Here is a 22,873-nt window from a genome sequence, read left to right as displayed (position 1 = left end):
ATGACAAATAAATCACCTGCACAAAAGCCTTTGTATGAGGTTCTGCTTTTGGGGAAGACACTGTGCTTGTTCATTTCTCATGAGAAACACTATTGTCTGACACAAGCTGCTATGGGTTATCCAGAGACAAAACTGAATACTAGTGAAAACACCTTACTCTCGAACAGTAGTCTTCAGAGCACTTTGATGCAAAGCATTTTTCTACACAGGGCCTCAGAGACAAAGTTTATCTGTGGTGCCCTTTCCCCACTCTTCCTCATTGCTTACTCCCCCTGGGTGTCAGCATTTTCTACCGCCTACCTGCTCTCTCTGGTGCCAGTTCAGGACATAGAGAGTGCCCACCCTGTTAGAACTGGCCCACTGGCAGCTCCTACAAGGGAAGCAACTCTAGGCCAGAAGTGGCCACGGGCTGGTGATGGCCCATCAAGCGGCCCATTATGTGGCCAGGTAAGAAAGGCTCTACCCAACAAGACTGATGTAGCTAGGAAAGGCACTCAGGCTCATTCAGAATTTCTACTTGAAAACATATTAAAGATTAGCTAGTCTATGGTGAGAATAGAATGGAACAGATGTACAGAGAGAATCAGACTCAGCGTGGGAAGGAGGTCATACGGACAAGGAGAGGGTGGTCCTGAGGTGTTCTCAGAGCAACATCAGGCTCTGAACATCTTTGAAAATTTCTGAGTAAGTGCAGATACCCCTATGATAACTGCTCCCCAGTAGCCCCTCTTCCTTTTTGAGTTGGTCTAAGCCTCTTTCAGCTTTCTTATAAACAGAAAAAAACCAGAGAATCTGGTGCCCCAAACCCTTACCTTCCCCCTCAAGATCCTGTTTTCTCCCAGGCCAGCAATAAATAATGGTATGTAATAGGTATCATCCCTCCATAGACAGGGACTCTCTGTAGGTAGGGCCACACCTCAAAGGGGTGACATTAAGGCATTGAAGGAGGCCAGCAAGTGAGAGCTTAGGGGGAAGTGAGGATAGTTTCAGTGCCCCCTGGATGACCCTGTGGAAGCAGCTGCTCAGATTGCCTATGTGCAGCTCCAGCCCCATGGCAGGAATTCGGTCCGGGAGAAAATGACGGGGATCTATTCACATCTGGCAATTCTTCCACTTTGGAATGTACATTCCACAGAGAATTGAGCTTGTGGCTTCTCAGCAGTCTCGCCAATGACTAATGCCCATGGTATAGGGAGTCTACATCCTGAATTTTCTGGGATTGTCCAGATTCAAATACACTGTCCTAGAGTTGCTGTAAATCATTGATCTATCCCAGAAGTTCCAATGTGTAGTAAGCAGTTTCAAAATAATTCAAACCAGTGGGCATTCCAATAAGTATGCACATGGATTCAAAAGACGGGATTCCCATTGGCTGAAGAAATATTATTTATGGAGACATAGACACTCTATGTGTCTAAAGCTATCTACATGCAATCTCCCACTTCAAAATCATTTGAAATACATTCAAAATCACTGAAATCATTATAGAATTGTATTTTACTGTCGAATTGTAGAGGAAGGAAAAATACAAGAGGAAAAATATAGTTTTAAAGGGATCCTGCTATAGGAATGTCCCTTTTGGAAGAAATGTGACAATTCAAATGTAACATTTTGTCATTAATACATAATATTTCATCAATTTTAAGATGCACATTTATTTAGAATTTTTTAATTTCTGCAACTAGTGTGCATCTTTTTCAGTTGGTGCTACTGTATATTTTAATGAAAAGGCATTTTTTTCTTTCTTTGTGTACATAAAATAATGATACATTTTATAACTAATGGAATCTTAGATTCAATAATATATAGTGATAGTGATGTAAATGTCACTTTATCAAAAACTTTCTCTGCATCTTTTGAGATGATCATATGGTTTTTATTCTTCAATTTGTTAATGTGGTGCATCACATTGATTTACAGATACTGAAAACTCCTTTCATCCCTGGGATAAAGCCCACTTGATCAAAGTGTATGATCCTTTTAATGTATTGTTGGAATTGTTGCTAGTATCTTGTTGAGATTTTTGCATCTATGAAACATAAACAACCTCAAATAGCCAAAACAATCTTGAGAAAGAAGAATAGAGCTGGAGGAATTCATGGTCTCTAACTTCCAACTATACTACTAAGCTACAGGAATCAGAACAGTATAGTATTGGCACAAAACAGACACAGAGATCAATGAAATAGGATAGAGAGCCCAGAAACAAACCTATGCACTATGGTCAATTAATCTAGAAGGCAAGAATATACAAAGGAGAAATGACAGTCTCTTTAATAAGTTATGCTGGGAAAACTGGACAGCTACATGTAAAAGAATGAAATTAGAATACTCTGTGACACCATATACAAAAACAAACTCAAAATAGATTAAAGACCTAAATGTAAGACCAGATGCCAGAAAACTCCTGGAGGCAAACTTAGGCAGAACACTCTTTGATACAAATCTCAGCAATATTTTTTTGGATCTGTCTCCTAAAGTAAAGGAAGTAAAAGCAAAAATAAACAAGCGGGATCTAATTAAACTTAAAAGCTTTTGCACAGCAAAGGAAACCATCAACAAAATGAAAGGACAACCTGCTGAATGGGAAAAAATATTTGTAAATGATAGAAAGGATAAGGGATTAATATCCAACAGATATAAACAGCTCATAAATGCAACCTCAAAAAACCAAATAACCCACTTAAAAAATGGGCAGAAGAATTGAATAGACATTTTTTCCAAAGAGGAAATGCAGATGGTTTCAGGCACATCAAAATATCCTCAACATTGCTAATCATCAGGAAAATGCACATCAAGACCATAGTGGGTTATCACATCACACTTGTTGGAATAGCTATCAACAAAAAGAACACAAAAAACAAATGTTGGCGAGGATATGGAGAAAAGGGACCCCTCCTACACTGATGGTGGGAATGTAAATTAGCGCAGCCACTGTGGAAAACAGTATGAAGTTTTCTCAAAAAAACTAAAAGTAGAACTACCATATGACCCAGCAATTCCACTCCTGGGTATGTATTAAAAAAACACTAATTCAAAAAGATACTTGCACCCCAATGTTCATAGCAGTATTATTTCCAATTGCCAAAATACAGAAGCAACCTAAGTATCCATTAACAGACGAATGAATAAAGAAGATGTGGTATATATACAATGGAATACTACTCAGCCATAAAAAAGAATGAAAATGTGTCATTTGTGCCAACATGGATGGACTTGGAAGACATTATGCTAGGTGAAATAAGTCAGACAAAGACAAATATCATATTGTATCACTTACATGTGAAATCTAAAAATACAACTAACTAGAGAACATAACAAAAAAGAAGCAGAGTCACAGATATAGAGAACAAACTAGTGGTTACCAGTGAGGCGAGAGGGACAATATAGGGGTAGGGGAAGTGGGAGGTACAAACTATTTGGTATAAGATAGACTACAAGGATGTATTGCACAACACAGGCAACATAGCCAATATTTTGTTTTAAAAAATGCTTAAAATGGTAAATTTTATATTATGTACATCTTATCACAATAAAAAATAGAACAACAAAAAATTATACCATCTTTTTAAAAAAGTTGCCTTTATCATGGTAAGTTATGTCTTAAAAGTTAACACTAGACTATTGACAGAAGGAGGACATACAAATCAATGGAATGAAATTGGCAGTTTAGAAATTTATATTTGTGTTCCTTATATTTACATTAAATTGATTTTTAAACAAAGATACCACAGCAATTAGATGAGGAAAGAATTGTCTTTTCAAAAAATGATGCTGGGACAACTGGACATCCACATCTACAAAGATGAATTTGAGCCCTCATTTCATATGATATAAAAAATTAACTCAAAATGGATAATATACCTGAATGATAAAAAATTTTAGGAGAAAATCTTTCTGGTCTTGAGTTAGGCAAAGAGTTTTTAGATATGAACTGAAAGTATGATCCATAAAAGAAAAAAGTGGTAAACTGGACTCCATCAAAATTAAATTTTTTTTGTACTTCAAAAGTAACCATTAAGAAAATGGAAAAGCCAATACACAGACTGGGAAAAAAAAGTTTGCAAATTCTATGTTTGATAAGGAAGCTGTGCCCAGAATATACATAGAACTCTTATAACTCAATAATGAGACTTATTTAACAATAAGAAGGTTGTTTAATCCAAATAAAAAATAGAGAAAAGATCTGAATAGTCATTTCACCAAAGAAAATATGCATATAGTAAACGAGAAAATGAAAAGATGCTCACATATCTAGTCATTAGGGAAATGAAAATTAAAACCACAATAATACACCACTACACACCTGTTAAAATAGTTTTTTAAGGGAGAGGGTATAGCTCAGTGGTAGAGTACATGCCTAGCATGCACAAGGTCCTTGGTTCAATTCCCTGTACCACCATTAAAATAACTAAATCAATAAATAAACCTAATTACCCCCAAAAAACAAACAAAAACCCCCACAAATAAAATAAATAAATAAAGTAGTTTTTTAAAATATGAAAATATGAAAATTTGCTAATAAGGATGCAAAACAACTGGAACTCATACACTTCTGGTACAGCCAATTTGAAAAACATTTTGGCCATTTTTATATAAAGTTAAATATATGCTTACCGTTCAACCCAGTAATCCTACTCCTATGTATTTACCCCCCAAAAATGAAAACATGTTCACACAAAACCTGTACATAGATGTTGACAGTGGCTTTGCTAATAATCACCAGAAACAGGAAAAGTCCAAATGCTTTTCAACTGATGAGTGAATAAACAAATTCTGGTGCATCACACAATGGAATACTGCCCAGCAATAAAAAGAAACTAACTACTATTATATGCTACAACATCAATGAATCTCAAAAACATTATGCTAACTGAAAGAAACCAAGTGCAAAAGGTTCAATATTGTATGATTCCATTTACATGAAGTGTTCAGAAAATACAAATTTATAGATACAATTAGTAGATTGGTGGTTGCGTAGAGCTAGAGGAAAGACGAGAGATTAATGGCAAACAAAAATGAAGAATCATTTTTGAGTGATAGAAATGTTCTAAAACTAGATGATGGAAATGGTTGAGCAACTCTGCAAACTTACTAAAAATCATTTAATTGTACACTTGGATGAATCTGTGGATATTTCATATAAATGAAATTATACAATTATACTTCAGTGAAGCTGTTCTTTTAAAAAAAGTTAACATTGGAGCTAATATGAAAGTTTTTTACCTTGATATCTGCCAAATTATACAAGTAACTAATGTTTTATTTTCATTTTTATCTTCTATTATGAGTTATATGATACTTACTGATAAGATTATTGGTATGGTCATATAACAGTATTAACACTAACTTTGGAGGTGCAAAACATGTAAGTCTTATCTAAGGATTTTTTCTGGAAATTATCAAACAATTGTAGCATAACATTGGTGAGAATAGATGCCAAAGGCATAATCTTGAAAGAATTATATGAATAATACATCTGAAGTTCTCCAGTTGATGTAGAAGCTGATATTATAAAATATTGAAATGGTTTCATATCTATATATTACAACCAGAGACACTGAAACATTTTGTGATTTTATCCAACTGCTTTGCAGAAAAATTTGATTATATTTGAATAGAAGATTTTCAAGATTAATGCCCATCCTTGAAGAATAGCAATAACATTTCAACTTCTTTAAGATTAACTTTATCAGTTAAAAATGATGAGTGGCTCTTAAGAAAATTTTCAGAGATCCTGAGTCAATTTTCACACTTGTAGAATTGATTAGGTCAAGCTAAGTGTTGTAACAAACAACCTCTGAATCTCAGGGGCTAGGACAATAAAAGTTTATTTCTCACTCATGTCATGGTTCAGTGGAGATCACAGAACCATGATGAACTTCCATGTAGTCAATCAGGGACCCACGCTTCATCCCTGTAATGGCTACTCTAACACCATCAGTTTCCTTGGAGATTTCTTTATTGAAAATTTCTTATAATCCAGGCCTAGAAGTATTAATTAGCTTCATACTTCACTGGGTAGAAACCAGTCACCTGGCCACACCCATCTGCAAGGAAGTCTGGAAAAAAATAATTTAGTTGTTTTCCCAAGAGGAGAAAGCAAATTAGCTGGGCAGTGGCCTCTCTGCCTCACCGATTCTTGTCATAAATGTTACTATTGACTTAAAAAAAAAAAAGAAAAAGAAAAGCTTTTTTTGAGGTATAATTAACATACCATGAAATTCATCATTTTAGAGTGTATAATTCAGTGGGGTTTTTTTAGTATATTCACAAAGTTGTACAATCATCATCACTATTCAATTTCAAGCCCCCAAAAGACACCGCATATCCATCAACAATCACTCTCTATTACTCCTTACCTCCAGCCTCTGGCAACCACTAATATACTCTCTGTTTCTACGGATTTGACTCTATTGGATGTTTCATATAAATGGAATTATGCAATATGTGGTCTTTTATAACTGGCTTCTTTCACTTATTACAGTGATTTTGAGGTATAGCCATGTTGTAGCTGCAATATGCTATAGTTGTAATGTATCATCACTTCATTATTTTTATTACCAAGTAATAGTCTATTGTATGGATATACCACATTTGTTTATCCATTCCTCAATTGATGGACATTTGGATCGTTTCTACTTTTGGACCATTATTAATTACACTGCTAAGGATGTTCTTGTACAGGCTTTTGTGTGGACATTTGTTTTCAATTCTTCTGGATATATATCTAGGAGTTGAATTGTTGGGTCACATGATAACCCTCGTTGCATAGTTTAAGAAACTGTCAAACTGTTTTCCAAAGTGGTTGCACCATTTTACAATCTCACCAGCAATGTATGAGGATTGAAAAATGTTCACATCCTTACCAACATTTATTCTGTCTTTTTACTTTTATCCACCCTAGTGGATGTGGGTGATATCTCACTGTGGTATTGATTTGCTTTTCACTGATGCTAATGATGTCAAGCATTCTTTCAAGTACTTGTTGTTCATTTATCTTCTTTGGAGAAATGTCTGTTCAAATCCTTGGCTCATTTTTCAATTAGGTTATTTTTCTTTTTATTACTGAGTTGTAAGTCTTCTTTACATATTCTGGATACAAGATCCTTATCAACTTACTTGATTTGTAAATGTTTTCTTCCACTCTGTGATTGTCTTTCCACTTTCTTGATGTGTCTTTTGAAGGATGAAAGTTTTCATTTTAATTAAGTGTAATTTCATTTATTTTTGTCTTTTGTGCTTTTAGAAACCATCATCTCAATCTAAGGTCACAGGGATTTAGTCCTATGTTTCCTTGCAGGAATTTTATAATTTTAGCTCTTACATTTAGGTACATGATCCATTTTGAGTTCATTTTTATATAAGTGTGAGGTAGGAGTATAATTTCATTCTTTTGCATGTAGTTTCCCAGCATCATTTGCTGAAAAGACTATTCTTTCTCCATTGAATTTTCATGGCATTCTTGTCAGATGGCTTATTTCTGGACTCCCAATTACATTCCATTAATCTCTGTGTCTGGTATACCTACGCTAGTACCACACTGTTTTGATTACTACAGATTTGTGGCAGGTTTTGAAATTGGGAACTGTGAGTCCTCCAATTTTCTTTTTCAACATTGTTTTGACTATTCTGCATCTTTACTATTTATTTTTACAATTCAATTTTCCAAAATTAGAGAGGGAAAGTGGGGAAATACTCAGATGGAAAATAGAGAAAGTTGGCATTGTAAGCCAAATGTGAGTATGTGCGCTGGTATTGCCAGAGAATAGGTTCTTGCATCCCACAGAAAGAATTCAAGAGCAAGGCAAAGTAAAGTGAAAGCAAGTTTATTTAGAGAGTTACTCCACAGACAGAGTGCAGTCCGTCTCACTCAAAAGGGAAAGCAGCTTAGGAGATACATACTCCATAGGCAAAATGTGGGCCATCTCAAAAGATGAGAGGGAGAGAGGCCAAGAGGTGTGGGCACGTTTAGTTTAAAGTAAAAGTAGATACACACTTCATAGACAGAGTGTGGACTGTCTCAGAAGGCAAGAGAGGGAGGGACCACAAAATGTGGGTTTGTTAGTCTTTATGGGCTCGGTAATTTCATATGCTAACAAGTAGAATGATTATTCCAACTGTGTTGGGGAAGGGGTGGGGATTGCCAGGAATTGGGCCCCTGCCCACTTTTGGACCTTTTATGGTCAGCCTAGGAACTGTCATTGCGCCTATAGGTGTACCACAAGGCTCAAGGTCTACTGGAAGTCAAATCTTCTACCATCTTGGTTCTAACCAGTTTGTCCTGTCCTCAATTGCTGTGTCATTCCTTCAGTGGTTGTGCCCTGCCCCCTTCCCTCCTGTCTCACTGGTATAAGAATTTTGAAAACAGAAGCCTATTTTTCCTTTACAAAGTAAAAATTCTCTAAGAAAATTGTTATTGATAATAATCACCATGATTGGAATTTTACAGCTCTTTTCAAGGCAATTACATATGAATAGTTTTAATTATGAAGACCATGAGGACATAAAACTTAATAGTCTTCATTAATTATCCCTGATTTATTTGGATGCAAAAAGTCCTGAATGGGATAATGTAAAGGTGAAAAAAAATTTTATTATTTTTGCAAACCTTTAATTGCTTCATTATCTTGCTTTTAAAGGACTTTGTATCCTTACTGTAAGGCTAGCTTGGTAGCCAATTGGGACAAAGTAAAATTACTTACAGTGTAGAAGGTATTATTGCCTGGAATATTGGTATTCTTAAATTCCTGAATGCTAATCAGGAAATGTATACATTTGTCCCTTCATTTCTAAATAGAGAGTTAGACAAGCCACTGGTGACCTTTGAAATGATAAAATATCACTTTGGCTTTCCTAATGACTACTCAGAGACATGCCCAAGGGTGACGGCAAAGAACTGTGAACAAATAATATTGAGCAAGTGAGGAGGTTGCACCACATGTTAGGAAAAATACAGATGGGCTTTAGGATCAGATCGCCGCGTATTTCTAATGTGGACTTCTTACTAGCTTTGTGGTCTTTGGAAAGATACTAAGCTTCAGCTTTGTTGTCTCTGAAAATTGGTAAATAGTTCTTGCAGGATTGCTCTAAAGATTAAGAGATTTAGTGAGGCAAGGGATGCATATGAACGTACCCACAAAAATACCTGTCACAGAGCAGACCCTCAATCTCGGTTTCTTTTTTTTCAAATACCTACAAGTGGATGAATGATGAAAAAGATCATACAAATAATTTGTTAACTGAATGATTATGATAAATTTGGAATTTCTTCTCATGAAATCTTATTCTTTTCAATAAAAAAATCTGTCAAGTAAGATTCACAAATCATGAAACCATTTTTATATCTTTCAAAAGAATTTTCCTATAAATAAACAACTCACTTTTAAAAGCTTCTTTTGTCAGCTCAATTGCCCTAATTCTTGGTTAGGAAAATCGTATTTCTTTAACACTTTGGGAGCCTGTGGACACCATATATTCAACAATCAAGCTTCAAGTTTTCACAGTGAGACTACCAGGAAATAGGAAGTTAAGTGTGTGCAGAAGTAGATGTCCTGGTTGCCCATCTGAAGATGAGGATGTGGTCTTTGTGTCCAAGGTCAAGTCTATGGTGGAAGGCCAAATGCCCCTGATTTTAAATGACAGCTTATATTGCACAAGGGAATCTGGGGTCTTTTTTGTGCACCATTATTTCCTTGACAAGAGTACCTGGTACACAGCAAGTGCTCAATGAATACTGAAGAATGAGTGAATAAATCAGTGAACCACAGCAGGTATCATTTGTTCCAGTAGTTTTCAAACATGTTTTTAGCTGTGTTTGTTCAAAAACATTATTCAGTGGACACACAATTTGATACACAGATGAAAGAGAGGCTTCTCTGGTCCATCAGACAGACTGAGAGAACCTCACCTCAAAATTCTCTAGATTCTGAAGGTCATGGTTAGGAACCCCTAATCTTGCCAAACTTCCCATTTCAGAGACGGGAAGAGTAAGGCCAGAGAGGAGCAGGATTTTTCCCAGTGCTACACAATGGAGCCTAAAATTCACTCTCAACTGTGGGAATCCCTGTGCCTGTGGGGAAAAGGGCACATTCCGCTGAGTGTTTGCATCACTGAGAGGGCATGTGAACACCCTTGGTCCATCCAGGTGGCATCAACAGAGGAGCTAGTATTGGTTGCGTATTCAATTTTTGCAAATGACATCTCATTCTATGGTGCAATAAAGGGCTTCAAGTTGTGTCACTAAGAGCTCTATGACAGTAAGACTCTGGTTTTTGGCTATATCTGTATGACCTCCCAGTTCTCCACACAAGAAGGAAAGTGGTCCTCAGTACATACATACATAAAGTTGTCCCTAAAAGAAAGGGAATACAGATTCTTTGAGGACCACTTATCTCAGATGCATGGATAAAAATTTAGGAGCTGAACTGGGAGCTGGGTTTGGTAACCTTAGACTCCTTCCGATCAGAGATTTTATGAGCATCCAGTCAATAGTATTAATTAGTTCTAAGTGTGGAAGAGACATCTCAACCTGTACTTTTTCCCTTGGGTCTCATATTTGCTCAGTTCATGACTTACTTATTCCCCCACCCTCTCACCACTCCTCTTCCAGTCTGCTTCTTAGATGCAGCAGAGGGTCTGCACCACAGAGGGCCTGCACCCAGCCACTTCTTATCTTTCTCCATCTGGTCAGCAATGGGCCAACCCATCCAGGGGAAGCAGCTCAGGATCTGCCCCTTCCATTTAGCCTGGCGCTGACTGCCTCCCTCTGCAGCCTCTGCTGCCATCTCTGGCCCCTTCTCTTCCTCCTTAGTCTCCATCATGATGGAGAAAGAGAGAAAGAGAAGCAACTGGATTCCCTCGAGGTGGATATTACAAAGTCACAGAGCTGAGATTAAAGTGTGATTTAATCCCATCCACCAAAGCCATTTCTCAGTTGCACAGTAATGAATAAGATACGACCTCTTAACGGACACACAATAACAACAACACCTTAAGTCAAGCTGTTTGAAGACATCCACAATGTACCCGGGAGAGTTCTACTATGCTGGCCGGTATTCAGTGCAGTTTGGGGGCTGTGAGCCCCGAGTCCCTGCTCTTCCTCCAGTTGGCCTAAAGAGGGAGCTGTTTCCTTAGAATGCCTGAGCGAGCGGCTTGCCCAACCAGCCTAGGGGTTTGCAGGACCAAAGCAGCTGGAACTATTCCTAAACTTCTTATGTCACAGAACAAATCTCAGCTGCAGTTTTCTCAACTTAAAAAAAAAAAAAAGTGTCCATTAAACTGATAAGAACTCTAGTAGATCTAGCAAATCGCTGAGTCAGGAGACCTGGAATCCTGTCCCAATGGTACTAACCAGGTGTCCTTGAGCAAGTTTTGTTACCACTGAGGCCCAGTGTCCTCATCTGTAAGGTGGGAACAAGGGCACAAGCCCAGCCTGTTTCACTGGGTGATTAAGAGGACTGCTTGGAGAGGGTACTTGGAAAGGGTATCAAATTATAATTAAGAGGGTAGCACTCGAGGCTGAAAGATCAGTTTTGAAACAGTTAACAGCCACATGGCTTTAGCCAGGTTTCTAACCTCTCCACCTGTTAGGTTTTTCATTTGTAAATTTATAAATTTAATTTGCACTAAACTCTTAGGATTGTTGTAAGGAATAGATGAAAAATGCGTATGACAGGTTAAATAGGGCCAGTTCTTAATAAATGGTAGCTTTTTAAAAATAAAGCTATTCACAGGGAACTATATTCAATATCTTGTAGCAACCTATAATGGAAAAGAATATGAAAGAGAATATATGTATGTATATGTATGACTGAGGCATTATGCTATACATCAGAAATTGACACAACACCATAAACTGACTATACTTCAATTACAAAAATACAGCTATCGAAGCAAAAATGTTTTCAAACGCTGCCATATTATGCACGGGTAAGGTGCATTATCTACTCCCAGATTTGGTTTTCCCACAAAAATAAAATAATACCTCAGAAGGAAAGAGCTGTCTTCCATCCAAATGGAAACATACTACTTGGCATACCTCTTCACAGCTTCATTGAAGGAATGACACCTGGGCCATGTGTATGTGAAAGGGGAAGCTGATATTCCAGTTTATACAGCTTGAAGAGAGTCACTGTCAGACTGTGTTTTCCATACCAGCACCAATCCTTCCTCTAATCTATAACCAAGTATTCATTTATTCATTCAATAAACATCTATGGAGCAACAACCAAATGATATGCACTATTAAAGTCTGTAGAAGTAGAAAGATGAATAAGATTCAGTCCCTGCCCTCAGAAATTTAGTCTACTTGAGGAAAATGAAAGACAAATGAAAAAAAGAGTCACAATATAAGAGATGATAAGCACGGGGTGCTATGAGGACACACAGAAGTGGCTCGCAGCCTGAACTATAAGGAGGGGGTGTCCCAAGACTTCCTGCAAGATAATGAACTGAATTTTAACAGGGAACCTAAGTTTGCTATTTGAAGTGAGAAGAAAGAGTGTTTAAGACGTGAGTTCTCCAATTTCCTCACCTATAAAATGGAGTTCAACTAGATGGTTTCTAAGATGGTTCTCTGGAGAAAGAGGAGTGGGAAATAGTGAACAAGGAGCTTCCTTGAAATAAATCCTGCTTATGGGAGCCCCATGGGCACAAGGACATGAAGGAACACAGCACTTTAGGGGCTGCTGGATTATAAGAAAAGGTTTAAAAAGACAGGTTGAGGCTGAATTGTGAAGTGGTCATAGGTATTTGGAAAAATCAGTCTGAGGCTGTGTGGACAGTGGACTGAAGGAGTAGAAGCAAAGAAATGAGTGGCAAAGCAGTCAGTTGAGGGAAATGATGAGGACATGATTAAGACAGGGTCAGAGGCAGATGAGAAGGTGATTTTAGAGAGAAGGCTGACTGTAAAGGTGTTTAGAATGTCAAATTGGCAGGACTTGGTGACTTGAACAATAGCTCCCTAAGTCAAGAATAATCCCCAGGATCTTAGCTAGGACCATGGAACCATCTCAGAGCTCCCACATCAAGCATTTAATGAATGCTTCCTTTATGCACACAGAATCTATGTTCCTCGTTCTTTCCAGAGTGAAATGTAAAAATCAAGTAGGGGAATTGAGACAAATTAGCATCAAGTGTCTTCCATATTTGTTTCCAGCTGGGAGTTGTTCTGCTGTTGTTCTGGAAGGGAGGAAGGACTAGACCCCTGGAATGACTGCCTGGCAATTGAAACTTTCAGAAGGAGAAAGCAGCCACCACTGGAAAGACGGCAGGCTTTTCTGTTTGTGACTGATGGAGCATAAATCAACAAGCCTTTCTGGCAGTTGGACAGCATTCATTGGAAACCTTAAGAATGGGCATAACCTTTCACCCAGGATACCTACTTTTTGGAATTTAGACTAAGGAAATAATAATTCAGATGCACAAGGATGAACCCAAAGATTTATTTCAAGGATGTTCATTGCAAAGTTGTTCCTAATTGTGAAAAGCTTCACAGCAGAAGCATTGCACACAGAAATAGTGCCTGGCCTCAGAGGAAGCAAGACTGAGCCTAGCTCTTAGCTGAGGATTTCCTTCTCAACTGCAAAAAGTAGAAAACGGGATGGAGATGCCCCACAAACCTGGTGACGCTCTTGAAGTCATGTAGTGACCTGCATATTTTTTTGAATTGGGAACAGGGGCCCCATGGACAACATGCACCCACACATCCCAAGGAGGACCTTTCTTTCCCCTTCTCCCAGCTCCTGGGCATTGCTAAGCTGCATGTTCCCAGCTAAGCAGCAAGCATCTGAGACCCCCTCCAGACGTCTCTCCCTCTGTTGTTTCTCCCCACCACCAGAAGGCTTTGTTTCATGTCTAAAAGCTCAAAGATGTGCTGATTCATAGGGGGCAAATAGCATTGGTCTAGGGGTCAGAAAACTTCCTTTCTTTCTTGGCCTTTTATTTATTGAGTACCTACTATATGCCATGCCCTATACAAAGCCTTAGAATGATAAGTAAAACACAATTCCTGCATATAGCACATTCCTGCACTGATATTTGCCTACCCAATGTTAATTCTTCTCTTCTGCCTTACTAACCAAGCCCCAATTGTATTATGAATTTTAATATGTCCAACTAAACAAATATATATCCAATTTTCTTTGCCACTATGGGTTATCTATAAAATACCATTCTGACCAAGGAGATGCAAGCAAGAGTCACTAAATGGGGCTTCTAGAAATGCTCTGTTAAAGGAGCGGACTTGATTAGTGAATATGTTATTAGCTACCACTCTTATGTTTTTTCCAGGCTGGAATGTACATACAGTAAAGGAGTACATTTTGTGACCAATGGGTGACAAGCATGAGGAAAAAAGCCACAATAAAGATGGGAAACTGGGTCGCTAATGGTATCATAGAGTTATCACGGCAACCTTGGCTACCTTAAAAAAAAAAAAAACTCCCTAATTTGTCTAAACTGTGGATTAACTGGTCTTTTTGTTACTTGCAACTGAACACGATCCTTACGTATGCTTGAATTCATGGCCTAGGAAAGCAAATAGATTTCCAACAAATGAAGAAATCCAGGGCACTGGCAGTGATGTGAACATAGCACAAGCAGCAAGAGAACAAAGCAAACAGCTCTGCTTGGATGACAGAGGGAGACTGCTGAGGAGCGACAGCTGGTCAGGAAGGCTTTCTGAAAGGACAGTATGCTTGAGTTGGGCCTTAGAGAACAAGTCATCCCCTAACCCTGGAGGGACAGAAATAGAATTCCACGGTAAGGGGACACACGTGCAAAGACAAGAGAAGTGAAATAACGCAGCACACTTGAGGAGCTAACATGACTTCATTTGACTGGGAAAGAGGATATACGTGGGACGAGGCTGGGGATAATGTAGAAGAGGGTAGGAGCCAGGTCATGAAGACTTGTGAGACCTTGGGTAAGTCACTGAAGTGGCTCACCCCCAATTTCCTCAGCTACAAAGAGAGATGTTCACCTAGACGAGGGGGTAGCTGTTAACATGGGGCTGCTCTGTAGCCATCCTTTGCAGAACCCTGGCTGGAGGTTCTGGCTCCCTTGCAGGACATGGAAGTTTCCACGGAAAGTGCCATCCCACCCAGCCCCACCTCCTTCAGTTTCACACTGCCTGGTGTATTCCAAGGACTGCACTGGCATTTCAGTTTGAACACCAAATGGTGACTCAGAATGAACAGAAGTGTGGACAACTGTTTACTAAGAAGGCAGCCTTTGGTGTGACAAATTAGAGTGGGCTGCTGGATTGTGCAGTACTCATGAGCTAGGCAGCTTGGAAATAGCACATACCATTGCACTGGGCAATTGATTCATTTCTTGTCCTGTCCTGCCAGGCAGGGTGTCACATGCCAAGCCAGTCAGACTCACAGCCCATCCAGGCCAGGGAAAGTGTCTGTCCTTCTGGACAATGTCCCCAATACCCTGGGATGTCCTCTCAGCATCCCCTGGATCATATAACTCTCTCATGCAGGAATGCAACACTTCCTTGAGATTATTCATGCTTTTAGTTTACTTAACCTCTTAGAGCCAAGAGACGACAGTCTGTAGAGAATATTATAAAGTTTTAGAGTTAGCAAATGAGCTTCCAGACCATCAGTCTCAATACTGCTTTTTTAACAGAATGTTCAGAACCAACAAATATACTGATATCCATTGGGTACAAAGAAGGGGTTAGATACTGTCAGAGACAAAGAGAATGAAGACATCATTCCTGTCTAAAACATTCGAATTCATAGAAACAGAGAGTAGAATGGTGGTTTCCAGTGGCTGAGGGGAGGGGGGAAATGGGGAAATGTTGGTTAAGGGTACAAAGTTTCAGTTAAGCAAGATGAATAAGTTTTGGAGACCTAATGGCATGGTGACTACAGATAACAATAATGTACTGTATACTTCAAATTTGCTAAGAGGATAGATCTTAAGTATTCTCACCACAAAAAAAAAAAAAAAAAGAAAGAAAGAAAAGGTAACTATCTGAGGTCTGAGGTGATGGATACGTTAACTAGCTTGATTGTGGTGTTCATTTCCCAATGTGTACATACATCAAACTATCAAGTTGCATTCCTTAAATATATACAATTTCTATTTGTCAATAAGCACTCCAAAAAATCTGAAAATAAAATAAAATAAAAATAAATAAAACATAGCAAAAACTTTTTTAAAAGGTGTGATTCCTGGCCTTAAGTTGAGTGTAACCTTAAGAGTATAGCCTAAGTTTATGCTGGAAGCTAGGAGGCCAGCAAAGCCACATGGCAGAGAAATTAGGATTCAATTTGTCTTTTTGACAAAAGAGGTGTCAAATGGCAGTGCAAGATAATTGCTGAATTTGTGGTTTAAAGTGTCAGGGACTTCCATGCCTACACTTTGTTCCTGTGGTCCTCAGTACAAACCTGTGAGGAATACCCCCACTGCAGTCGAGAAAACTGAGAGTGGAGAGAATTTGAGTGGCTTGGAAACATTTGGTAAAAAGGCAGAGACAGGATTTAGTTCTATATGCTTTCTACACTGCAAAAGCTTCCTGCCAGGTGACTGAGGGCTTCAGTTCAGAGGAGGGAGAAATCATGAAGCTGAGCTGGGCTGCAAAACTTCAGAGGGGCAAGCCCATCATTCAGTCCACCAATAATTATTAAGCACCTGCTCTTTGCAAAGCATTATTCTGAGCAAAAGAAAGAAGATCCCTGTCGAGGTGTAGCTGGTGGAGGAGGATTTGAAGACACAGAGGGAGAGGAAGAGGGAAAAGGACACTGCAGGTGTAACTGTGTACCTGGACTCATTCTCTTAAGGGAACCTGGATCATCCTCACATACCTTCCTAAAACGCCATCACCTCTCTGACTCCAGTATCATCTGGGACCACTTCCCAGTTGCTGTTCCACCACTCCTCGTTTTGCTGTCCTGATTTCTGGACCTCCATTTGTCACCTTGTCCCCATGGCACTCCCTTCCCCGCAACCCCTGAGAATGGCCATCTCACCTCACTCTGCCCTGAGCCTCCAGACCATATTCTACATAATGCATCTGCCAGTAAGAGGCCCTGGGACAGCACGCTCCCTAAAACCCCTGTGGAAATCACCCCAGCAGAGCTGGTCCCACTCACCTGCCATCTCACAGGGGAAGAGCAATTAGATGAAGAAAATGCCAGAGGAATTTGTTGAGAAAGACTGAACTACATGATGGAATGAGAATGACAGATTTGCCCATTAACTTACACTCAATGCAAATCATTTGCCAAGTGGGTGTGTGTGCATGTGTGTGTATTAGATAAAACTTTATTTTCTCTCATTAGAATGGAAGCTAAAGGAGCAGAGATTTTGGTCCGTTTTGTTCTCCAGAAGAGGCTCCTAGCACAAGGAAGGCCCCCAACAAGAATGTTCTGAATGAATGAATCTGTGCAGCCTAAGGAAGCCTTTCACAGTGAGAGTCGCCTGCTGATGAACCTGCGCTGGGAAGGAAAGGAACCTCCCAGGCTGGGTGCCAGGCTGATGCCCTAGTTCCAAGAAGTAATGGGAAACCACTCTTCAAAATAATGGGGGAAGGCTTGGATGCTACAGGAAAAAAAAATCCAGAAGAGAAGAAGGGGGAAGAGAGGGGCTGGGCTGAGAACTGCTTTGGGGAAGAATTACAGGAAAAGAAGGCCCCATTGAAGGCTCTGCAGGAAGGGGTTAGGAGGAGATGAAATCTGTCTAACATATTTTATGAACCAGATTTCGAGTGCTGTGTGGTGTAAACCTCCTCATGCAATTCCCCTGGACCACCAGACATGCCCCATGCTGCTTCCTTCTTCTCTTGTGCAGGTGAGGTTTTGTAACAGTGGAGAGCAGAGCAGAGCAGATCTCAGCATGGAAGGCTGTGACAGCTGACAGCAGGGTTCCATCTATAGCTTGTGGGCTCTGCTGTAAACTCACAGGTGATCTCCCAGGGCCTTGCAGGGACCAACAGTCGGCGTTTATGGAGCAGACTGTGCCATGGCCCGGCTTGGCCCTCTTCTTCTATACTCTTCTCTCTGTTCCGCTCTGTTCTTGTCTGGTTCTGTTGGACCTGTACTGGTATTGTTCTTGTTTGAGGACCCTTATTAATACTTAAATTCATTACATTCAGTCTCTGCTAACGTGGTTGCCTTCAGGTACCAAGTGTTTATCAATTGGGTTTGAAGTTTGGATGGTTCTCCAAATGTATTCGGAAAGACAGTGGCTGGAGGTCTATTACATAACCTAGAAATGTTTTCTCTCTCTAAGATGGCTTCCCTGTGTCTTTCTGCTGCCTGTATTGCCTGCCATTCTGCAGTGGTTAGAGAGTTATACCTTCTTCTTTTGGCAGAAAGATCCCCTTCATGACTGGACCCCAATGGGAACTTGGATCTACATAATATAACGCCATAACTCTTCCTGCTTAAGCCCAGAAATGTATGTTCCCACAGCAGAAGCCTAGGGAGTTATCTTAACCTTTCCGGGCCCAATAAAGAATAGGGCCATCAGAATCTGCTTCAGAAAAACACCCAAAGGTCCACCACTTTACTCTGGTGCATTTCTAGGACTAAATGCCAAATGATCACTGAATACAACAGCTCAAGTTATAAACTTAAGTTTGAGTAAAAGAGGAGCAAATATTGAATTAATAGGTAACTTGGACTAGGCGTTCTATTATTCTTGCATTGGCTTTTATTTTTTTCTGTAAGCATGGGGTGTCATGGCCTGAGATGCTACTGAATAACTGTCCCAGATCGCAAGTCCCTGGATCTAGACCCTAAGCCAGCATGCCTAACTGCCATGCAGAGCCTTCGCAGAACCCATGTTCCAGACTCTTCAACATGATAAAACCCTGCAGTAAGAAGAACAAAACCCCAGAAGAAGCCACTTGGCTTTTCAAGTGTGGCTAAGTAAAGTTCTGTGCTGGAAATGGAGTGTCTTCCACAGAAAGACAACAGATGAAATATTTTATTTTATCCTTTCTGTGTTCAAACTTGTGGAAAGTCCTTTTTCAAAAATTCCTTCTGGGAGTTACTTAAATAGACTTCATTTTCCAAGTAGGCAGAGTCTGATTGCCACTTTTATTGGGCCAGATTATTGCATTGCCAGGATTCTGAACAGCTAGGGTAAAAGGTTAGCTTTCTCCTTCAGAGTCTTAGTAATGTGCTGGCACCTGGTGGAGACGCTTCACATGCATGGGGAGCTCAGAGCTCAGAGCATCATCTCGTGATGAATTCAGGAAATGGGTTAGTCTTCATTCCTGAGCTGCTGGAGCCTCCTTGCCTTGCAGCCAACACAAAGCTTCAGGTGCACTGTCCATTACTGCTAGTGGCCTTCAGCTGATGTTCATCCAATCCCTGGGGAGTCTGTATGTGTGAGAAGCATCTACACAGCTCCCTCTAAACTCCACATAACTGCTTTGAAAACCCGAACACTCATTAGACAAGCTTCTGACAATTCTGCCTGAAGAAATACATCAGATCAACTCTTCTCTGCTGTTGGGAAACACCTCTTGGTTTTGGGTCCCCTAGATCCATCCTTTTTCCTCCCTCCCCTTAAGTTAGGCAACATTTTCCACTTCTGAGGACTTGAGAAGCACAGTTTACTATAACAAAACTGAATCATTGTAAGACAATCACTATCTTGGGTAGACAGCCTTTCCGAAGAACTCAGGGAACTCTTTCACAATAATAATAACAACTAATGTGCATTAAGCACTTACTATATGTCAGGTATAAATGCTCTATTAGAGTTATCTTGCTTGATTCTCACAATTTAAGTCTCACAAGCCATAAAGTCTAATTGTTGCCTAGACTAAGACAGGTTAAGTAGCTTTCCCATAGTCATATGGCTAGAAACTGGGACTCCAACACCTGATTTCTCTTATTCTAGCTCCTGTGCTCTGGCTCTCATTTCTGGGAGATGGGCTGCTGCCCCTAAGAAGTCCCTTTTATAGGTAAGGAAACTCAGGGAAAATGACCTGCCCAATAGATAAGGTCAAAACTAGAGTCCCAGGCAGTGGCTCCCAACCCTGGTTGCTCGTTAGAATCACCTGGAGAGTTAAAAACACAACCAAAAACAGTGTCCAGGCTGCATCCTTAACAAACCTGATTTAACTGATCTGGAAAGGGGCCCCAGCATTAGTATTTTTAGGAAGCTTACCAGGGGATTCTAAAAAAATGCAGCCAGGTTTGAGAATCTCTGACAGATCTACCAACTCCCGGTGCAGAGCTTAACCAACCAAAACACTCCACTGATCTTATACCCACACCAGTCCAGCTGGAGAGTGCCTGGGGGATGCAGTTAGGTCACCCCGACATACCTCTGGGAGAGCTGAGAACATTTGCTCTGTTTGCTCATCTGTAAAATGAGAAGAATGAGAGCTTACAGAACTGCTGATTACATCTGAGCTTATAAAATGCTTGTCCTAAACAATAAGGTCCTACTGTACAGCACAGGGAACTGTATTCAATATCTTGTAATAGCCTATAATGAAAAAGAATAGAAAAAGGAATATGTATATATATACACACACACACACATATATATATACACACATATATATAACTGAATCACTATGCTGTACACTAAAAACTAACACAACACTGTAAATCAACTATACTTCAATTTAAAAAAATAAAATAAACACAAAAACAAAATCTGAAACAATAAAATAAAATAAAGTAAAATCAAATGCTTGTCCTAGCACAGAGTAAGTGGTCAGCAAATGCCAGTGGGTTGAAGACAGTTGTCACAATCTTAGGGGCAACAGTCTTCTGAACTTGGTGTGGAAATCACAGCACAAGGCAGAGCCTTATCAGCCACGGGCACTTGGAACATCATTTTTGTCAACCAGTGTTCAAGTCAGCCTTGGGGACACACACACACACACACACACATCCCAGCATCTTTACACCTACGTCTGTGTCCAGGAAGTGGCCCCTTCAGCAACATTCTATGTGGATAAGCCATGATGACAGATAAGTGAAGCACTCAGGGGTTATCAGTGCAAATCATCACAGTTTGCACAGTCAGTCTGAGTACGCAGCCATCCACGGCGGGACCTCCCAATACGGAGGAAACACAGAGAGGAATCTCTAACTACTCACTTGCCTAATCATTTCCACTTAACACACAGTGAAAGCAGAACTTTGTGACACACTTGCCCTGTCTGGGCAAAAGTTCTGCTTTTTCTGGAAGATCTTGGAAAAAAGAAAAAGCCCCAAAAAGTTGAGCATGAGGGAGAGAGAGCTTCTCAATCTTCCATCCATTCAACTAGTGTCTGTGGTCAGTTTCCTCACCTGTGTGCCAGCTGTCTGTGTGCCTGGCACTGTGCTGGGGACCAAGACCTGAGTGCAAATTAGAGACGTCACTGCCCTGGAGTCAGCAATGGTCCTGAGGAGGAAACACGTAAACAAGCAACTCCAGTAGTAGCAATCAGGACCCTTTTTCCAGGATACCTGAAAAAACTTTCCATTCTGTCAGTGAGCACCCTGTCTCAAGAACCTGGTGGCAACGCTGATATTCAGCCAGTATGTACCAGTATAGCCAGAATGGTTACTGAACTATATTTGAAATACTTCAGAATCAGTTAGCAAATTGCTGCTGCCCTGACCACTCCCATTGTCCCCAACTATCACCTTCAAAATGCAGCTCTGAAAGGGTGAACTCCTGACACACAAACCGTCTCCAGGACAATGCTCTAGCACCACTCTTCTCATTCCTTAGTGTCTGGGGTGAGCACACTGTCCAACATTTAGAACTTGACCCTGCCTCTTGGTAAGTGGCAGCTCTAGAGTTCTCACACAGAGAAGTCTTACGGGCTGTAATCAGACTGACTTGAGGCTGCAACTGCACAGCAAATTCATGGGTTTTCCTTTGACTGTGTATCTGTTTGGGATAGCTTAGGGTGGCAGATGGCTATTTTAAGGGGCTAACGTCCTTACCTCCACAAACTACTTCTTGGCGATGTTTCTACTGTAAATTTAAAATTTTAGGATGCTGATATTTTGAGGAAGACCCCTCATAAAGAAAATGAAAACCAACTCAATATATGGAAATCTAAACAAATACAATAAGAAAATACAAAAGCACTTGGCCATTCAGAAAGATTGATAATAGGTTTCCATTATGTGTGAGCCTTTCCCTGACTAGGAAACTTACCAGGAATGCATTCATTGGTAAAATATGACACAGCCCCCATAGTTTGCACATGAAAGGCAGCTCTGATGCTTGCCTCCAAGAGTTAGTATGTTCTGCCAGGACAGTAGCATTGCCCTGGAGAGTGCCCAAGAATCAACTGTCTAATGATGGACAGTGTGGTCCCCTCAGACCCACTCCTTGCTCTTTGCCTGCTTGGCCTGCTCTGCTCTGTATAACATCCCCTACCCCACCTTCCCAGTGTCTCCTGGCTTCCTACTGGCCTTAACCAACAGAAGGTCAATTGAAAGGTAATCGGAGAGTGGGAGTAAGGAAAAGTCAGAGTATTTCTGCTCCTTCCTCTCTGCCTCAAGCAGCACCCCTGGCTACAATCTATAACATTGGTGGTACCAGCTCCCACAGGACAAAGCTGCCAGCTTCTGCCAGGAGAGTGAGCCCAGGGTTCCACCTGTTCTACCTCCTCTGCCTTTTCCTCTCCAGCTTTCAGCTGGCTCTCAGCTGCTGGTAATCTTGGGTTGCCTCCCTGGCTGGCTCCTGTTGGCTCTTCTGCATAACTATCATCTGTCCAACCAATTCCTGCACAAAATTCCCCCTGTTCCATTCGGGGTGGTTTCTCTTTTCCCAGTTTGAATCTGACTGATACATTGACTGTGCTCTTCAGAACGTTCCTTCCCCTCTCTAGTCTTCAGTTTCCTTGTTTATAAATGAGACTGGAGGAAGTACTTGGCAAGCT

The 22,873-nt window shown here is 40.2% G+C and overlaps 2 long non-coding RNA genes across 4 annotated transcripts in view; both read right to left on the bottom strand.

Moving 5' to 3' along the window:
* Nucleotides 1-22,873, bottom strand: part of LOC105093859 (uncharacterized) — a 324,842-nt gene that overhangs the window by 146,937 nt on the left and 155,032 nt on the right. The window lies entirely within an intron of this gene.
* On the bottom strand, nucleotides 18,697-21,185 carry LOC135321866 (uncharacterized). Of its 2 annotated transcripts, none has more exons than XR_010382047.1 (3): nucleotides 20,901-21,185; nucleotides 20,303-20,340; nucleotides 18,697-19,394 (listed from the first exon to the last, which is right to left on the bottom strand). It is a non-coding gene; the product is annotated as an uncharacterized LOC135321866 (long non-coding RNA). The 2 variants fall into 2 exon arrangements; XR_010382046.1 differs by having other exon boundaries at nucleotides 18,697-19,346.

This window comes from Camelus dromedarius, chromosome 8 (assembly GCF_036321535.1).
Source record: "Camelus dromedarius isolate mCamDro1 chromosome 8, mCamDro1.pat, whole genome shotgun sequence".
In the NCBI taxonomy this organism is placed as follows: domain Eukaryota; kingdom Metazoa; phylum Chordata; class Mammalia; order Artiodactyla; family Camelidae; genus Camelus; species Camelus dromedarius.
This window is presented reverse-complemented; position numbering and strand designations above follow the sequence as displayed.